Source organism: Mobula birostris, chromosome 20 (genome assembly GCF_030028105.1).
Source record: "Mobula birostris isolate sMobBir1 chromosome 20, sMobBir1.hap1, whole genome shotgun sequence".
NCBI lineage: Eukaryota > Metazoa > Chordata > Chondrichthyes > Myliobatiformes > Myliobatidae > Mobula > Mobula birostris.
The window spans coordinates 67,758,925-67,780,147 of record NC_092389.1 but is presented as its reverse complement, the minus strand read 5'-3'; the positions used below and the strand labels follow the sequence as shown (position 1 = coordinate 67,780,147).

Below are 21,223 nucleotides of genomic sequence, written 5' to 3'. Positions count from 1 at the left end.
TTAAAGTTCGAATTAACAACTCGTCGGAGATACGAATGTTTCCCCCAGTCAATACTCACATATTCGGTACCGGTAACCGTGTGGATTCGCACCACTGATCAACCCCTGCAGCATCCACAGCCTCACACCGTAATAATTTTACCGGACAGTAGTTTAGCACAGACTTAAACACACAACCCACTGGATCAATGCTCTGGGCAATCACACAACATCCAACGAAATCGATCCCCGACGAGACCCCGACGATGAAACACTCTGGTTTCGTCGGCTGCGAAAGTCCGGGGAAGACACTGGACTAGAATAAATACCGCCAGACTCGCGAGACCGGGATGGCTTCCAGCCCCGGACCCCAGTTTGTGTGGATCTGTGTAATTTGCTACCCGTCACAAATTAGTGCCACGAAATGACGGACAGTACCCTGCATACGATTAAAGGAAGTATATTTATGAATCTGAACTTAACTAAAGGGTTAGTAAAGAAAAACAAATAGAAATGTACACAAGTTGGAGCTCAAAGTTTCACCATATTCACTGATTATAAATCGATCTCGGCCCCTGGCTTCGTCGAATCCCGGTCCCACACTGGGTCAAATCCTACGACCTGTTCTATCCAGCGTCTTCTTTCTCCATCTCCCCCCGAAAAAAGCCCCAGGCCCGACCTCAGTGTTCAACAGAAAGGAAAACGTCCCCAAAGTCCTCCCATCCTAATTGGATGCCACACATTCCTCAACATCCCTTATCTTCAGCAATAAGCCAGACAGGCTGAAAGCAAAACAGACTGCTCTTACCGACCTGCTGAATGAAATACATACAGTATAACAGTGAAAATATGAACCAGGGAATTAAGTTGGTTTCATTAGATCTGTTCTTTATTATGGCTGTGGGGCTTATAGCTCAGCTTCATTTTCAACTCTAAAATACTTGAATGTGACAGAAAAACAGGCTTTAAGATTGTATGGTGGTGCAGTAAGGTCGTCTCCTGTTTCGGTTTTACTGGCTGAAATGGCAGAACTATCATCAGAATTGCAGATATTGCAGTTATGCTAGCATAGGATTAATTTGAGGAGGCAGAGAAATGATCTTCCGGTTAAAGTTGTGTTCGAGGACTATTGGGAACATTATACGCAAAGTGTTTTCCTGTTTAGGTGGCTGGGACCTAATCAGGCTGGGAAGTTGGGATTGTTGGATTATGCAATATACCGCACTGTCACGTTCTCTGAAACGCCACTTTGTTCTGTCTGTGACTACTTGATTTTAGGTCTCACATTTTAATAAAGTCCAAGGACTCTGTTATGCCTGAGGATCTGCTGGTTCATCAATATATTAAAGACAATTATTTTGATATGTTAACCATTGTTGCAGAGGAATCAAAAGGCAATTTAACTGGGGATGATGGTGTTTGTTGTGCCCGGATTAAAGGTAACGATAAAGAAACAGCTTACTGACCATTTATGTGTAAAAACTGCAGAATATGTGGCCATCATTCTAGACCTATAGTGTTTGGAGGAAATTCGTCCACGTAAAGTTGTAATTTGTTCAGATGTTGTTTTCGGTTTTGATGAATTTTAAAACGGATTGGTCAGTCTGGGACTAGCTGGACACTAGCAGTCGGTCAGAGTTACTGTTGGAAACTCATCAAACATTATTTGATACGCAAAGTATTGGATTATACATTTTCTTCTGAGGGGTCTCCACACATGGAGGTACTGAGGGGAATGAGCGGGTTGACTGTTTAGTCACAAAAGCTGTTAAGAGTTCGACTGTGGATAAAGACCTTCCACGTTGCAAATCAGAACCTGTTTCAGGGTTTGCAGGGTTAAGAATGAGGGGTTTATGGGAAATCTAGTGGGACACTGGGCACAAGGGGAGACACCTTTACAGATATCGAACAGTGTTGGGTTCATGGGAGAAGTGGCTACAAACAAGAAGGGAAGGAATTATAGTGACACGACCTGAATTGGCCATACTATAAAGAATTATTCCCTACGTTGTGTTTGAAAATTTCATACTGGGCTGTGTAGATTTTGTCATTATGAAGCATTTCAACACACACTGTTTCAGGGTGAAGCTGATCAAGTAGATGGAAATCAAATGCAGATTTACTTACAATCGTTGAGGGTGGATATCTTTCATTTCAGTTGTGGGAATGAGTTTAACTCGATTCACTCTATTGGATTTCATTTTGTACAATCTATAGGATTTTTTTTGGGAGGGGGTAATTTAGCTTTCATTAGAAAAAAAATAAGTACGAGGGTTTTATTTCCCATTTCTCTGCACCATATTCCAGTCCAGTTAGTGGCGGGAACGCGCATTAAGTCGGAGCGTCAACCGACATGAATCCAAAGCCCGCCCCATTCATTCATGTTAGACAATCATTTAAAAGCTAGGCGGAAACTGGTGTGTTTGACATTGGATTAGCCAACCAGCATAAGACTAGAACTCCCGCTGTCTTGTGGTAAAGTCGGACTGTGAGGTTGGTGGGCGGGAATGGGGATAGATGGGCATATCCATAGACCAATCAGTTGGTGGCATTCCAGTGTAGTTCGTTGACTGATATCTGACGAGTCCAGGACAGTGTTTTGACCCTCCCCAGAAACAGACTATCCTAATGTTCCAGACTTGCCAGACGATGGGACAGTCAGTCACGGAATAACAACTCGGAGATCAGGCAGTGAATATGAGGAGCTGGCGTCCCGACTGCAGAAATTGTGGCCGCCTCCGTCTTGTGCTCAGGACGCGGTTTTATTCATGAATTGAAGCACGGAGGGGACAGAATATTTCACCGCACTAATTATCTGCTCCCTGAATTTTGACTGAGTCACCGCGTAAATAAATGTGTTTGTGCAGCAGCTGAAATCACTCAGCAAAATCCCGACGTAGTTAAAGATCCATTCAGAATCATTGAAATTGAATCCTTTCCCTCAGACCTGATAATATATGACATTTACAACCAGTGTCATCCACAGGAGGATGAAGCTGCCGGAGAGGCTGAAGAGTAAAATCACAGACCTCCTCCTGCTCTCCAACTCCAGGTCACTGCGGTTCTCCCCCTTGCTCTGACATTTCAGCCCCTTACGGACCCGACTGGCCACTAAAATGTGCCTGACTGTCAGAGCGTTGAGCAGCAGGATCCCAGCGAAAGGGAGGAGCGGAGTTAAAACTGTATCAAGCCAGTCATATACTACCCACCCGGGGTCAGCGAAATACCTGTCCATGAGTACACAGAACCAAGGTATATTGTCGATTATCATGCTGGGTTCCCGTGTGAAGAACCGGGGGATGTTTTTTTTCCGACAAAAAAGTACGCCGGTTGTTGTTAGAACCACAGTCGCAGTTTTCCCGGTGCAATATTTTGTTTTCAGCTTCTGGCAGCAAATGGCGACAAACCGATCAAAGGTGAAAGTGACGGTGAACCAGACAGAACGGTCTGTGGCTGTGAATGTCAGTACATGGATAACACTACACACAGGCGTGATGTCCAGAAAATTCATCGGGAAGTAATACTCATTGATTTGAGACAAAATGACCTCGGTGACAATGGTCAGTAGATCGGCCGCTGCCATGGCCACCAGGTAGCGAGTGGTGCAGGTAGAGAACCGCACTTTCCCCGGGACAGGATCACAATCGCCGCTAAATTCACTGTGTGTGGGGGAGGCGGGAGGGGCGGGAGAGGGGGTGAAAGACGGGGACGGAGGAGGGAGAGAGAGACACTGAGCATAACTGAACACGTTCCTCAAGGAATACGGTTTCAGCTAAAGATCAGGAGTGCTGGAGTCTGTGAACGGCCGCTAATCTAACATCAAACATGGGTCACACTGTCTCTGACCTGCCCTCTTCAGTGCGGAGATAAGACAATGTGTGCAGAATCGTCGGCGATAAAAGCGATCTGCATGAACAACAACGATCGGTGCTGATCCCGATTCCAGTCGCTGACGGGGCCGGTTTCACTGATTTAACCGTGACTGACGAGGCCCCTGGAAACTCAGCATCTGATGGGGCCGAGAAGGGAGACACAGGGGAGCAACACAGACAAAATACTGAAGGGCTCAGTAGGTCAGGCAGCAAACATGGAATTGAACAAGCTTTGGTGTTGTGCCGAGACTGTTCTTCAGGACGAAGCGGTGCCCCAGTTTACGACGCGTCTCAGAGGGAAAGCAGGAACAACTTAGTAACCTGAGACTGAGTGGCTCCGTTAATGGATTAATTCCGCAGCGCAGTTCAATTCGATAACTATCGTCAGCAGATCCGTGGACAGTGGTTCAGGTGATCAGACCCAATTATTGACCGACAGGCAGTGAGATCCGACTGTGACAGATTCCACAGGGAGACATGAAACACAGGACCAGGGGTTCTCTCTGATCAATAACTCAGAAACAGTGAACTTCACAATGTAAACCCATCCCAGTCACAGCTTGCGGGAGAGCTGTCTGTCCCCACACCGACACAACTCCGGATAAGGTGGCATTGAAGGCAAGAACAACGTCGGAGTCGATTCCGTGAGTTAAATGAGAGACAGGAGTTTAGTTCCGCTTGTCATTAAATATGAAATGTCAGTGTTGAACTAACAGGATCAATATCTCTGACGGATATTTGTATAATTATTATCAAGTTAGAAGCTTGTCAAATGATCATAAACAGATTCAAGCAACACACATCAAAGTTGCTGGTGAACGCAGCAGGCCAGGCAGCATCTGTAGGAAGAGGTGCAGTCGACGTTTCAGGCCGAGACCCTTCGTCAGGACTAACTGAAGGAAGAGTGAGTAAGGGATTTGAAAGTTGGAGGGGGAGGGGGAGATCCAATATGATAGGAGAAGACAGGAGGGGGAGGGATGGAGCCAAGAGCTGGACAGGTGATTGGCAAAAGGGAATACGAGAGGATCATGGGACAGGAGGTCCGGGAAGAAAGACGGGGGGGGGGGGGGACCCAGAGGATGGGCAAGAGGTATATTCAGAGGGACAAAGGGATAAAAAGGAGAGTGAGAGAAAGAATGTGTGCATAAAAATAAGTAACAGATGGGGTACGAGGGGGAGGTGGGGCCTTAGCGGAAGTTAGAGAAGTCGATGTTCATGCCATCAGGTTGGAGGCTACCCAGACGGAATATAAGGTGTTGTTCCTCCAACCTGAGTGTGGCTTCATCTTTACAGTAGAGGAGGCCGTGGATAGACATGTCAGAATGGGAATGGGATGTGGAATTAAAATGTGTGGCCACTGGGAGATCCTGCTTTCTCTGGCGGACAGAGCGTAGATGTTCAGCAAAGCGGTCTCACAGTCTGCGTCGGGTCTCGCCAATTCACATTCAAACAGATTCACATGGGTTAACGCACAGAACTACCAAACATGAATTGTTCTGCTTACTCACCAGGAGCTCCAATGACGGCAATGAACACGTACAATATTTTCTCCACACTGCAGTAAATATCCAAAATTGCAGACAGTTTATCTGTCCCCGCTGTGATACAGGCGATCTCTCGGAATGAAACGTTAAGGCAGCACATGCCTGGGGTTTTTAATACCATTTATCGACTCCACCTGGACACATTTCAGCAGATTTAAAAATAACTGTTGTAAAACTATTTACAGACCAATTACCTCAGGCGGGTGCATTCCCCGTGGTGACAGATTGAGATTAAATAATTAACTAGTGCAATGTTTGGACTGTTTGTGTGAATTAGTTTGTCCGAAAAGGTGACTGGACCTTCAGTGGTTTCTTATCAATTAAATGTGCTTCCACTGTATGTATGCAATTCAATGGAGCCACTTGAGAGACACAGAAGATTGAAGTAAATTATTCGTTGTAGCTTGTTAAATTGTATTGAATCACCTACTGTTATCATTCTCCTCGAGAGTATAAACTCTTGGAATAGTTTGTGTTCGGGGGACTGTAACGAGGGGGTCGCTAAGAAAAGTTCTGCTTGTGATGGTGACTAAACACTTTCATATCCAGAAAACCGTCCAACGTTTTCAGTGACTTAGTCATAGTCACAGACAGGACACTTTGGTGCTCGTCCGGGACCCACCCTTAACCCTAATACATGGCCATAAAGCTCAGCAGTCTAGTAGGGGGTTGAGTCTGTTTTAATCATATCACCACCTGTGTGTTAAAGAACACGGCGGAGCGCTGGAGAGGCGGATAAGGAAGTGCCGTTCTGTGTAGCGTGTTTCTGTGTCTCTGTGTGGATCAACCCATTGTTTCTGCCTGACCCGGCCTGACTCTACACGTATCCATAGACATCCAATTCAATTTATCCCCTCGGTTCAGTCCCTTCCCCTCTGTCTCCGTAAACTGCACATGCTCCCGACCTCTCGTTTCAAACACTTCACAAAATGGCTGCCTGAACCATAAAAATCAAGAACAGAGGTCAAAATTCAAATTGCATTCATTATTAATCTATGTACAAATGAAACAACCTTGAGATTCGTCAAAGCTCCAAATCAGCAGACACGCTTTCACGTTAGATCATCTCAGAGCAAAATCATTTCAAATAGTTCACAAAATGGCTGCCTCCACCTTAGAAATGATCAAGAACAAACTTCAACGTTCAACATGCATTTATTATTAAATTCCCAAATCTCTGCACACACTCAGATTCGCACCGACACACGGATAGGTGTGCGCCCCGAAATCCGTCTGCATCTATGTTGGTGTGTGCCCTCAATTGGTATGTACCCTAATATTAGCTGACAGACACCCATTCCTGTCCACAGTTCCAAATCCCTGTGCACCCCCTATTCCCCAAAGCGCATTTAATCGGTGCGTATGCTCAAATCTGTCTGCACCCTCGAATCCGTTGCGCACCCGAGCCCGCTGATTCTCCTACATGCACATTAGAATTTCCCAGCGCAAGAATCATTTCAAATAGTTCAGAAAATGACTGCTTCCATTAAAAAAAGCAAGTACAGAGGTCAAAGTTCATATCGCGTTTATCTATAATCGAAACGACCTCGAGATTCGACAAATCCAACATCTCCATCTTCGCCCCCGAATCCGCCAAACACACCCAACTCTGCATATATCTTCAAATCAGTGTACACTGATAAATCTCTGCTGACCGGCAAACCCTCATTAAACTCTCAAATCAGTGTGCAACCCCAAAGCAACTGACTCCCCAAAATTCCCGTACACTCACACATTCACTGACAAACTCCGGAATACTCGCACATCCCCAAATCCTAGCGCACCCCAAATCCGTGGTACACCAACACGAGTCTATCCCAGAGCAGGAAGGATTTCAAACACTTCACAAAATAGCTGCCTCCACCTTAAAAGTAGCAAGAACAAAGTTTAAAGACTGAACACACGTTCACATGCGTGTTCACCCGCATATTCGTTGACGTCTCCTTAAATCAGCGCACAATCCCAAATCTGTATCCACTGAATCAGTGTGCACCTGAATTCCATGTGCAACTTAAACCCGCTGTCACCTCGACATACACATCAGATCAAGCAAGCATCATTTCAAGCAGGCCCACCTCAATAATTTAGCAAGAACAAATTTCAACGTTCAAACTGCATCTATTGTCAAAATTATCGATAAATAAAATAATCTTTTGATTCACCAAACCGCCACATCCTGAGAACCGTGAAAGATGCGCGCACCCGACATCCATGAACACCTCCAAGTCTACCCAATCCCAAAATCTGTGTGCAACCCCAAATCCGCTGACATTTCTAAACATACGCACTTCCACAAACCTATCTTCACGTCAGTAGGTGCCCCCAAATCCACAGACACACCCACATTTGCTGACAAACCCCCAGTTCAGCGAATATGCACAAATATCTCTGCACCCCCCATATTCGCTAAAGCACGCCTAATTCAGCGCAATCTTCAAATCAGTCTGCACCCCTCGTTCCGTGCTCACCCAGAACCTGCCAACACCCTAAACTCCAACGACATACACAAATCTGTTCGCACTCCATCCCCACGACACCCTCACATGCACATTAGATTATCCCAGAGCAAGACTCGCTTCAAACAATTCACAGAATAGCTGCTTAAATCAAATAGCAAAATCAAAGTTCAAAGTGCATTTGTAATTAAAATATCTATAAATAAAACAACCTTGAGAAGCATCACACCCCCAAATCGACGGACTCCCCAAAACTGTGTGCATCCCCAAATCCGCCGAGACACCCAAATCTGTGTGCAAACCCATATGCATTTGCACCCTCAAACGCGCATGCAACCCCCAAATCAGTGTGCACCCACAAATTCATCAACACTCCGAAATCCATGTAATGCGCAAGAGCAATATCTGCTGTAATTTCCAGCTTAAATCTTAAATTATTTTAAGTCTATATTTTGTGTTTCTAGCCCATCCAATCGAGGCTCCCAATTGTCTTTAGACTCAAGCCGTCCGTCTTTACTCACCCAGTTTCATTTCAAGATGGGAGGAACAAACACTGGCTTACCTTTCTTTTCCTTTGATTTGCTGACAAAACATTCTCGTGTCTGAAGTTGAGGGGACTGAAAATCATCCCCTGGACAGGGTTTGTTCCAATCTTCTTGGAACAGTTGTTCCATCCGCAAGTCTTCTGAATCAGGGCTATCATGTACATCAATTGTTATGTGCTGTTGGTGATAACATGCCTGTTTCTCCCCCACCGGTTTCAGCTGGTTGATATGGTACTACCCTCTTCTATTTGGAGAAGTCAGCACTTTGTACACTGAAGGACTTTCTTTGTCTCTAATTTCATGGGGCCCTGCAAACCTTGGATTTAAAAATGAGGTAAGTTGGTGTATTCTGATCATCACTCTTTGTCCTGGGCTTTATTCTATAGGACTGACTTCTGAGCCAAAGCAGACTTTACTCTGTTGCTTTTTATTTCCTATTAGGTGGGCTGCCACATCATTGGCCTCATTCACTGACTCTACCAATTGTTGTACCCATTTTCTGACAAAGTCCCAACGATTTCGGGTTCTGATATTTCTAATCGTAACAACTCCTCCAATCCTCTCATGGTCCTTCCGGTCATGCGTTTATACGGGGTGTAACCAGTTGAGGATGTCACTGTCTTCCTCATTATCATCAAGACATCAGGAAAGCTGCTTGCCGTGTTGTTACACCATTTCTGCAATCATACTTTTAGTGTCCTTTCCACAATTCCACTGGGCTGTGATCTATAAGGTATATGAAACATCCGCTTGATTCCTAAATGTGCCATGACTTCTTGCATTATCTGGGCCGTGAAATGTGTGCCTTGCTCTGATTCGATAATCCGGGGTTGTCCCCAGCGAGTGAATATCCTTTCCAATAGGAATTCTGCAGCGGCCTTTGCTGTGTTTGTCTTAACCGGGAAAGCTTCCACCCACTTCGTAAAGGTGTCCATTATGACCAGAATATATTTGTTCCCTCCAGGGGTGGGCGGTGAGGGACCAACGTAACCTGTCTGTAGATTAGTCCAAGGCTCTTCCACTGGTCTGGTGTGTCAAAGGGCTCCTCTCTTTACAATTCTATCAGGATTATATTGTGCACAAATTAAGCAATTTCTGACATAGTGCTCCACATCATCTTTCATCTTAGGCCACCAGCCCACTTTCTTGATCTTTTCCAGGGTGCTTTCACGCCTCTGGTGTTCCCATAGATCATGGTACCAATGGATCATCTGGTTTCTTCCTCCCCCTGGAAACACAATCTTTCCTTCGTGAAGGACAACCCCAGCTTTGACAAACACTCCCTTGGGCTCCTTGTATATTTCACACCCTGCACCTTCATTTTTAAAAATTCTTTATCTTTCTTATGCTCCTCTGTTAAATCCATAGCATTAATCCGTTGTTCTTTCCGCCTCCCAATCTCCCCAATCTGTGGCTGCCATTCCTGCCCAAATAAAGCACCTTGCTTTGCCAACTCGTCAGCTTTTCTATTTCCCTCAGGAGATGATTTAGCGCGGGCTTTCACCTTTACGACTGCATATTCTTTTCCCTTTGCCTCTTCAAATATATATTGCAATAAAGCAGCAGATGGGAGGAGCTTCCCATCAGCTGAAGCAAACCCTCTGGCTTATGACAGAGGCAAATGTTCTGTAAAGCTGTTACAAACACATATACTATCAGAGTGTATGACAGACGCTGACGGAAAATGTTTTGGGTGGCTAACCACATATGCTACAGCTGCCAATTCTGCTGCCTGTGCACTCATGGTTTTAGGTAACTTTCAAGCTATACTATACCTTTCCTGCCCATGTCCATCCTCTGCATATGCTGTATGCCACACCCAGTTCTCCTCTCACCATACTGTGCTGATGAGGAGCCATCTACACAAATTTTAAAGTAGGGCTTTTCTTTTTTCTTTGTTTCTTTATTCTCAGTCATTACTTTATCTGATCAGCTTCCAACCCCTCCTTTTTGTTTTGATACAAATGGACCCTTGGAATCATTTGCTATCATAATTTGACACTCATGTTCATTTCTGTGGTACACCAGGTTATCAGCTGACATAGAGGTAGCGTTTACTCGCTTTACACTAATATTTCTTCCTTGCAGCAACAATGTCCATCCAGCAATTCTGTTTCGGCTTACTGAACCATTTGTAATCCTTCCATCTGACAGTAATTGTATGGGGGTGTGTTCTGTCAGTCTTTTAAGTGGATTAATTCCCGCTATGGAGGTGAAGTGTCGTACCGCCTACTGCTAACAAGTGTATTTCACATACAGTATACCCCTGTTCCACTGGTGGAAGCATGCGTGATTCAGACGCTACTGGTCTTAACTTGCCATGTGTCTCCTGTGAGAGCGCTGCTGAGAGGGTGGTATCACCTCCAATGAGAAGGGCTCATTCAGATTTGGGGTTTAGAGCAGGCGCAGTGGACAACACTTGCTTCAGAGCTGTGATAGCGCGGGTGTGCTATTTCCATCCCCACGCCACATTATTTTTTCAGTAACTTCATTGAAGGAGGTGCCTTAGTGGAAAATCCATCAATGTGATCTCTACAGTATCCTACCAGCTCCAGAAAGGACCGCAGTACTTTCAGGTCTCGGGGAATAGGCAGTTTCATAACCGATTCTATTCTTCGCTTACCAATTTCTCTTTTCCCCAGTGTCAAGGTCATTACTAAATAACTAACTTCTTGTTTCATTACCTGTGCTTTTTAGGGTTTACCTTTAGTCCCAATGCAAGTAATAATTGCAGCAGTTCTGTTAGTAGCTGAAAATGTTCCTGCTTGGTTTCGTTCTGCAGGAGCAGATCATCTACATATTGGACAAAGCACTCGGGTTTTGAAAACCGATTTACCCCTTCACCCAAGCGCTGGTGAAATATAGACGGGGAATTATGGAACCCCTGTGGTAGGGCAGTCCTTTTATATTGCTGTCCCTGAAAGGTAAATGCAAACTTGTATTGACACTCTCTTTCTAGTTGGATAGACCAAACTCCATTATTTATGTCTAAAACTGTGAACCATTGCGCTCTTTCATCCCGTTTGACCATTGTTTCTGGGTTAGTTGCTGCAGCTGGGGCTGTTAACGGGGTTGTTTTATTCAGCTCTCGATAGTCTATTGTCAGTCTCCAACTACCATCTGCTTTCCTCACTGGTCATATGGGTTAGTTGTTAGTGGAGGCTACTAGCCTCAGTACCCCTTGTGGTACCAAACTTTGTATTACCTTACCGGCATCTTCCTCTGCTTTATTGGGAAACTCATAATTCTTCTGCGGTTTGGGGTCTGGACCTTGTATGTAGGCACACACTGCCAGTCATCTTTCCACAGTCATGCTTGTGCCTTGCAAATGCCCACGGGTTCTGTGCGATAATTTGCTGCACCTTCTGATCATCGCTCACCTCTTCCCGTTTCATTCACATTTCACCCACTGTGCATATTCTATTCTGATATTCTCCACCTGGGATCTACATGTGGTGTATGTTATTCATACAATTAACTGGGTCAAAACAAAGCCCTGCTTTGGCCATGTAATCACTCCCCAGTATACATTCCTGCTTGCCTAGTAATTCCACAAGCACTACTGCATGTTCCAATGCTGTGTCTCCTATTCTAACTTCCAATAGAACACTCACAATGTCCTGTGAATCCACTTAGGATAATGTTACCTTATGTCTCCCAACTTACGTTATTTACATTAGTGGATTTGACGGTGGTTCAGGATTTTCCAGTGTCCCATAAAAAGGTAACAGAGCAGCCTCTGACCCTACCACTCACTAGAGGTCTTCCGGTTTCATCCCAACTTGTGTCACCCCCCCCCCCCCCTCCATGCTGGTGAGGTCTGACACCGTCTTTCAAGATCAGGTTACAAGTCCCTCGATGGTGGTACCTCCACCATGTTATTCTGCGGGCTCCGTCTATCTGGCCCCTCCAAGGGCAGACCATATCGCTCTACTCTTTCTCGTCTCAGGTTTGGAAATGTTCTGATAATAAGTCCCTCTTGACTACATTTATAGCATTTAATTACTCCCCCTTCAGTTTCCGTCTTCCTGGCCCTGTTCCATTTCCTCTGTCCTTCCTTGCTCCTTGGTAGCGTGGCAGGGAGGCCTTGTGGGTGGGTCCTCTACCGTCATTTCTCTAGGCAGGTTCCTAACTTGTAACAGGTATCACCTTCCCATGAGAAAGTTTAGGTGGTCTTTGTATCTCCTTTTCCAACGCTCTACTCATCTTCCTCAGTATCCATGCCTCAGTATGTGTGGGTTCATAAATATCAAACATTTCCAGTGCCTTTTTAGATTCATCCGTACAGTGAGACACCAGTGTCCTCAACCCTCTATTTGAGGTGTCCAGTCCTAAGTGGTCCCGATCTAATGATGTTCCATTAACCCAGTCCATAAACGGGATGCAAATGCGTTGTGATTTTCATTTCTCCTCTGGTAACATCTGACTAGCGTGTCTACCGGGGACCCCACCATCTCATTGTATATCTGTGAAAGCTGAGTGTATATTTGGCTGTAAACAGGTTACCATCAGTTTCCTTTCCTCAGAGTTGTCTAGGCCATGTATTATTCTCTGATGACTAGTTGCTTGGAAAAGCTCTTCAGGGTCGCCTCCGAGCACGCATGTTCCGATGTCCTTAACAATATATCTAAGCTGCTGTAACCCGAACGGTCTGCTGTACGTTATATTATGATTTTGATCTGTTCCCCTGCTCTCTCTCCCCACCCCCGCCCCCGATAGTAACTAGGGGTGCCAATCTTGCAGCCGGTAGCACCGGTTTCCGTGGCTATGGTGTCAGTGAGAGTTCCTCAGGAAATGGTGCTTCGTAATTTTCCTAACCGTATCTAGTAGCTTCATCTGCTAACTCATGCCAATCAATATCTCCGTATTCACCTTCCTTCCCTTTCTGAGATCCAGAAAGCGCATATTATTCGTCGTTGTGCAGTAGGTTGGTCCTGCAGCTTTTGAATATGCTTTAAGCGCTTTGCATGATCGTCAGTGTAACTCCTCTTTTCCTGCGCTGATTTCTGAATCACTTCCCCTTAATCCTTCCACTTCATCCTTCGCTAGCTGAGCTGTTTTCTTTATTTTACTTGTTTTCTTTAAGTAAGATCACAGACTTCAAGTGAAACTGGTACATATTCATCAAGTCCATACCTCTGATCCTGTAAATCAGTAACCGTTTCTCTAAGGGGTTCTAACTCCTTTGGAACCTTCTGTGTTCTCCTTGTAACCTATCTCGCTCGGCTTCTGCTTTATGCTGATATTGTAGGATTTTCAGCTGTAACCTATGTGATCCGACTCGTGTCTTCCCCTGAGTAAAGAGATTTATCCTCGAGCCCCAACGGGGACACCAATTCGGTAACAAGAATCACCCCTTGTAATAATGACCAGTGAGGCACAGAGAATCTGCGGTTACCAACAAGTAACTTTTATTATTTCTACTAAAAGGCATGTGGGTTCACACTTACCTACCTGTGTGCTCCCTGCTAGAACCCCTGATACTTCATGAACGGTCCATGAAATGAGAAAGGTATTACCCGGGAAAGGAGTCTACGCTGGCTACACTTTCCTCGTGGTGCCGATCTCCACGCCTCCGTGGATTGTCTCTGGCTGTTGGACAGTAATCGCCCTTGCGTATCTGGCGTCCTTGTGTCCGGAACTGTTCCTCATCAATTGAACCATTGAATCTCCATCCCACTGGCTCAAGGTCAACTGATCTACCTCGATAACCTTCTTACTGGTCATAGTACAGGGCTACAAATAACATTCTTTCATGGCTCTGCCCATCCCAGCCTTGTGTATTTCTGTCTTTACACTCTGACTGGTCCAAACCAGTTAAATGGGCCAACCCAGGCATTGTCGAACGAGATTACAGATTGCAGGTCTGGTACTTTACATAACAAACAGCTATTCATCTGAGAATGCTCCCAAGTTTATTGCTCTGATTAGATTGTCCCAGAGCCAAGAATCAGTTCAGAGTCCATTCCCTTTACATAACAAATGGCTACTTGTTTAAGAATGGTCTCAGGTTTAGTGGATCACAACCCAAAGCTTCCTGTGTCCATATTCAGTGGCAGATTAGAATAGCGAGGAGCGAGATTCAGTTCAGAATCCACAAAACGGTGGTGCGGGGGTGGGGGGGGGAGGTGGAAAGTCAACTGGCCCGTCTGCCTCCCCTGTCCTTGGTCAGGCTGCTGTTCCTTCTGGCCAACAACACCTACTTAACTCCGGCCCATCTAAGGAGAGGCCAATCAATATTAAGAAAGTTAAAACACCCATCACAACAACCTTATCTCCAGAATCTGCCTCCCTATCTGCTCTTCGATGTCTTTGTTACTATTGGGGGATCTATAAAAAACAGTCAGTTGAGTTATTGCCCCCTTCCTGTTTCTGACTTCCATCCACAATGACTCAGTAGACAATTCCTCCATGACCACCTCCTTTTCTGCAGCCGTGATACTATCCCTGATTAGCAGTGCCACACACCCACATCTTTTGCCTCCCTCCCTTTCCTTTTGAAAACATCTAACGTCTGGCACACTCAACAGCCATTCCTGCCCCAGAGACATCCAAGTTTCTGTACCAGTCTGATTCACCAGTCTATCATGTCCAGGATTAAAATGTCGTTGCCATGGGTGGGGTACTAAAGGTTATCTCCCATTGTTCAAGAAATGTTTGAAGAGTAAACCGTAAAGTTAAAGGAAGGTGAGCCTCACATCATTTGTGGGTAACTTATTTGAAGACATTTTAAGGGACAAGACATATGTATATGGATTTCAATTGGAATATGGTGAACTGGATTTGCAGGTGCCAACGAGATTCAGAGCGTGAGTGGAAAGAGAAGTATTTATCAGAACTTGTTGCATGATCGGAGAAGCTGGAAAAATGGGCTGAAAATTCTGTAGATGGGATGTAATGCAGACAAGCATACAGTGTTTCACTTTTGCCAGAATCAACCAGTGTAGGGCTTACGCAGTTAACGGTAGGTAATTGTAGTCTGCGTAGAACAGAACGAGATAGAAATAGACTTCCAGAATAGGTAGAGATATAAAGATAACTTTTGGCATATTGCCCTTCATAAAACAAAGTAGTGAGTACACGAATTAGAATGTTATGCTGAAGTTGTATAGGACGTTAATGAGGACAGACCTGGAGTATTGTCTGCAGTTTGGCTCACCTATCAACAGAAAATTTATAATGATGTCCTCAGGAGTTGAGGACCTGAGTCAGAGGGACACATTCAATAGGTTTAGTCTCACCCAGACCGAGACTATCCCCCCCACCCACCCCTCCGGATGGGTGAAACTAGAAGAAGAGGTCAGAGTTTAATAGTAAAAGGTGAAATGTTTACGGGGAACATGAGAAGGAAAGTCTTCACTCAGAGGTCAGTAGGTGTGTGGAATAAGCTGCCAGAAGAGGAGGTGAATGCAGGTTTAAATGCAACATTTAGGAGACACTTGGTTAGGTATAAGGATGGAGGGATATGATTGGAAATGGTCCTGGTGGAGGTTGAAGGAGCTAGGCTAGAAAACAAGTCATCACAGACATGCAAGGGCCTGGCGGTCTGTTTATGTGTGTGGTGTTCCATAACCCTACATCCTATCCCTACGAATCCTGTCCTGTAACCTCCCGATATCTGACGTGAGTTTGACCAGTCTATATTTTCCAGGCGTTTCCATTCCGCTTCTTATATTATAGAAGAACATTGATCACCGATTTTCAGGGATCTTGCTTGTCACTAGAAAAAAATAAAAATATTGATCTTGCCCTTAAATCCCATCTCCTGCCTGACTGTTCTTCAAGAGTCCAAACACTACCTCCTTAGTGGTCCTGTACGAAAAAAAAAATCAAAGGCATTTTGGATAAGTACAGAATAGGAAAGGTTTAGTCATCGTCTCCTACAGCAGGGAAAAGACTGAGGAAGTCCCATGCGACGTTCAAACTAATTCCCGTCCCAGTGCGGATGTGACCATTTTGGTGGGCACCAGGATGGCATGGAATGGGGGGTGGGCGAAGGGCTATTGTCACTGCTGTAAGGGAAGGGTCTCGTCCGAAATGTCGAATCTATTCCTCGCAGTAGATGCTGCCAATCAGCCAAGTTTCTGAAAGTGTTGCATTCAGTTCTTTTTAACATTTTATACAAAGGATATTAGTGCTGGAAGAATGCAGAGGCGATTCACAAGAATTGACGGAATCGTGTTATGGGGCAAGGTTGGTACCTGCTGTTATAAGGTAGAGTTCTACAGATGGATCTTGGAAATAGAGTTTTTAGCTCCCTGAAAGTGGCGCACAGGATGATTGGTTGGTAAAGTCGATTCCCGTTCTTAGCAGTCGAGGCACAGAGTTCTAGTGTCATATAGATATGCTGTAGTTTTCTGAAACAGTAGTTTGAACCATATCTGGCGTGTTGCATTCTCTTACGCGAGAAATGAAGATTGGTTGGACAGTGAGTGGAAGAGGGCTGCCTGGATCAGCAGAGATTGGACAATCTCGCGATGTGTTCACTGGAGCGGCAGAGATCGAGGGAAGCCTGAGAGGGAGACGTGTGTTGTATTTTTATTCTTTCACACTCATACTGGTGGCTGTCTAGATTGAATGTCAGGGGTGGTGATAGAGGCAGATGTGACGGGGGATACTAGAAACCGCATGAAGGTGTGGAGAATAGAGGGATATGAACCTTTGTAGGCAGAAGAGATTGGTTTGATATCACATGAAATTACCAGTTCAATTAGCTCAGAACAACAGTGAGCAGAAGATCCCGTTCCACTGCTGTACAACTCTGTGTTGGTGATATCACAGCATATCGTGTCGGCCGCATCAGTGTGACGTGTTAAACCTAGAAAGTCAAAGTAAAGATTCACGACTTTTGTTGCCGGGACCGGAGGACTGGAGTCCGAAGGAGACTGGATAGTGACTGTGCACTGATCCGAAAACTGAGAGTGATAGTACACTGATTTCCCCCTCTACCACACGTCCCACTGTCACGATCCAATTGTGGGGTGATGTAAAGGGTGAGGAATTGCTCATGATAGAAACTGCTGTACATAATTCGTAAGCACCATCAATGAGTTGTTGTAATCACTTTTAAGAGATGGTTGTCCGACGTAGTGATGTAAGTTTAAGGTGATTGTTTTTTCTTTGTCTGTAATGGAAGTAAAGGGCTGAGGATTTTGGCAAGCGCATTAAACGGCTCGTGCACGTTTTATTCGCAAAAGAAGACGAACCAACAGTGACTGTGTACAGATCCCAGAAATGGGACCCCACCAATGCAGCCCCAGAGTGCACGGGGTGCACTATGCAGAACTATGAACATGGATGTGAATTACTTTCCCTCCCCAACTCCAGTCCCACAAGGTCTGTGGGTAGAACTTAGCAACAAGACGGTTCACTATAGTTCGTTATAGACTCAAATAATAAGCCGGAATATGTCACCGTCCAGCTTATCTGAACCACTGACAATTTTAAAGATTTCCATTCGTTTTTCTCTCATTCTACTTAGTTCCAAGGCAAAGTCTAGCTAACACCACAGGACTCTAGTCCATGGAAATTTCTTGCAGATTTTTTCTACCCTCTATCCAGATTAATCACCCCTCTCTCTCTCTCTCTCTCTCTCTCTCTCTCTCTCTCTCTCTCTCTCTCTCTCTCTCTCTCTCTCTCTCTCTCTCTCTCTCTCTCTCTCTCTCTCTCATTCACACGCACAGAGAAAGAGAGACAGAGACACACATTTTCTCTCGCGATCTGCAATCTGAACTTTCCCGGCCCCCATGTGTACCCCACCCACTTTCACTTCACTACCTCACTCAGCCAGTCTCTCATTTCTCCCCTTCATAACCACTTCCCTGTATTCCTCGATCCCTGTTCTCTGATGATTCAGATCTCACCAGTGAAGGCGAGGAGCGGTAGCTCGAACTGGGTAGTGTTCAAAGCGCGGGTTTATTAATGAACTGAAGCAGCGAGGTGACCGGATATTTCAACGCACTGATCACCTGCTCCCTGAATTTCGACTGAGTCACAGCGTAAATAAATGTGTTCGTGCAGCAGCTGAAATTCCTCAGCAAATACCCGATGTTGTGAAAAATCCATTCAGAAGCATTGAAATTGAATCCTCTTCCACTGACCTGATAATATATGAAATTAACTATGAAGGTCATCCACAGGAGGATGAAACTGCCGGAGAGGGTGAAGAGTAAAACCACAGACCTCCTCCTGCTCTCCATCTCCGGGTCACTGCGGTCCCCCCCCCTGCTCTGGCCCTTCAGCCCCTTACGGACTCGACTGGCCTTTAAAATATGTCTGGCTGTCAGAGCGTTGACTGTCAGGATCACAGCGAAAGGGAGGAACGGATTTAAAGCCATATCGAGCCAATCATATCCTACCCAAACAGGGTCAGTGAAGACGCTTTGCATGGGTGTACAGAACCAAGGTATATTATTGATCATCTGTTGGGGTTCTAACATGAAGTACCGAGGAACGTTTTTCAGACAGAACAGTACGACGGATGTTGTCAGAACCACAGCCGCAGTTTTCCCGGTGCAATATTTTGTTTTCAGCTTCTGGCAGCAAATGGCGACAAACCGATCAAAGGTGAAAGTGACAGTGAACCAGACAGAACAGTCTGTGGCTGTGAACGTCAGGAGATCGATAATTCTGCACACAGGGGTAATGTCCAGATAACTCAAAGGAAAATAATAATTATTGATCCGATACAAAATCACCTCAGTGACAATGGTCAGTAGATCCGCCGCTGCCATGGCCACCAGGTAGCGAGTGGTGCAGGTAGAGAGGCCGCAATTTCCCCAGGACAGGATCACGATCGCCAGTAAATTCACTGGAGAGAGAGGTGGGGAGCGGGTGGGGTGTGAGGGAAGAGAACATACACTTGTCATTACTGAACACATTCTCCGGCAATTACCCAAGGATCAGGTTTCAGCTGAAGATGATAGAAACATAGAGAAACTACAGCACAATACAGGCTCTTCGACCCACAATGCTGTGCCAAACATGTACTTACTTCAGGAATTACCTAGGGTTACCCATAGTACTCTGTTTTTCTAAGCTCCATGTACCATCAGGTGAGCTGGAGTCTGTGAACGGCTGCTAATTTAATATCAGACACGGGCCACATTGTCTCCGACCTGCCTTCTCTAATGTGGCGATAAGGCGATGTGCGGGTAATTGTAGGGTATAAAAAACGAGGTCCATGAAAAACCACGATTCGTGCTATTCCCGATTCCAGTCGATAGCACCGTTTGCACTGTTTTGACGGTGACTGATCAGGCTCCAAGAAGCTAAATATCTGATGGGGCCGAGAAGGGATACAGAGGGGGAGCAACACGCACAGGTTTATGCGGGAACTCAGCAGGTCAGGCAGCATACATAGAAATTGAACAAACATTCAATGTTTCGGGCAGAGGCCCTTCTTCAGGTCAGGTAGAAGTGCCCCGATTCACGACAGGTCTCGGAAGGAAAGCAGGGATAACCAAAGTCTGATTAGCTCTGTTAATGGATGAACTATGCAGCTCGGTTCAGTTGGACAGCACACGTCAGTAGATCCATTCGATCACTTTGATCAATAACTCAGAAACAGTGCACTTCACAGTGTAACTTTTCCACGTCGAACCTTACTGGCCAGGAGCTCTAATCATTGCAATAAACACGTACAATATTTCCCTCACACACCTGTACCTGTCCAACATTGCAGATATTTTCTCTGTCCAGTGATTTGTCCGTCTGTGCTTCAAACGATCTCTCAGAATGAAATGTTGAGGCAGCACATGCCAAGGGTTAATAGCCTTTAGCGACTTTAGAGGGAGATCGTTAAACTTGTTGCGAACTAATTATTTTATGCAAGTGGGCAATTCTCGCAATGACAGACTTTGAGTGAATTGTGAAGCTGCATACAATGTAAATTGTGATCGTACTGAGGGCTGTAAATTGGGAACGGCACTCTTCCAGCAAGGGGAATATTTTTTCAAACAAAATCACACCGAGCCTACCGCCTCTTGTTTGTGTCGTGGTGACTTTTGTTCATCATTTGAGGAGATGTACTGAGAGTAAATCAGATCTGATCTCGTTATAACCACATCCATCTTTCTCGACGTCCCGTAACCAACCTGAGCGTGTTCTTGTGGTGTACCAAACTTTGCCCTAGGTCAAACACATGTCTATGATCTTCATCATTGAGGGAAGTGTATGCTCCGAGAAAATACACGTAGCTGCCTTCTATTTGCTTAATTCTACACAGAACAAAGGAAGATAAAACACATTAACATGACCCATTGGTCCAGAGTGTCTATGCTAAACATGGCGCCAAATTAAACGGATTCTATCAAAGTACGTCCCTCTACACTCTCTGCCCGTCTGTTTGTCAACCCTCACATATGTAAGTATAGCAATCTGAATTCTCTCTTCTAAGAAGCTTTTAGACCATTTGTGTAAGTTAGTTTCTCTCAACATGAAGGAAAGTTGGAGAATCAAATAAGAAAGTGTAGTTGCGTGTGTGTACGTGTGTGTGTGTGTGTGTGTGTGTGTGTGTGTGTGTGCGTGCGTGTGTGTACGTGTGTGTGTGTGTGTGTGTGTGTGTGTGTGTGTGTGTGTGCGTGTGTGTGCGTGTGTGTGCGCGTGTGTGTGTGCGCGTGTGTGTGTGTGCGTGTGTGCGTGTGTGTGCGCGTCTGCGTGTGTGTGTGTGTGTGTGTGTGTGTGTGCGTGTGTGTGTGTGTCTGGCTCTGTATCTATATGTGTGTCTTTCGGTCCCTGCGTGCGCGGGTGTGTACAGTGTTGATGAGTGAGTGTGCGTGCCTGATTGTGACAGTGAGCGGCTTTATCTGTGTCAATTTGTGTGCGCT

The 21,223-nt window shown here is 45.3% G+C and overlaps 1 protein-coding gene across 1 annotated transcript in view; it reads right to left on the bottom strand.

Annotated features, from left to right (window-relative positions):
• The window catches only part of LOC140185252 (uncharacterized), a 622,887-nt gene that overhangs the window by 73,104 nt on the left and 528,560 nt on the right, over positions 1-21,223 (bottom strand). The gene's annotated exons all lie outside the window — the stretch shown is intronic.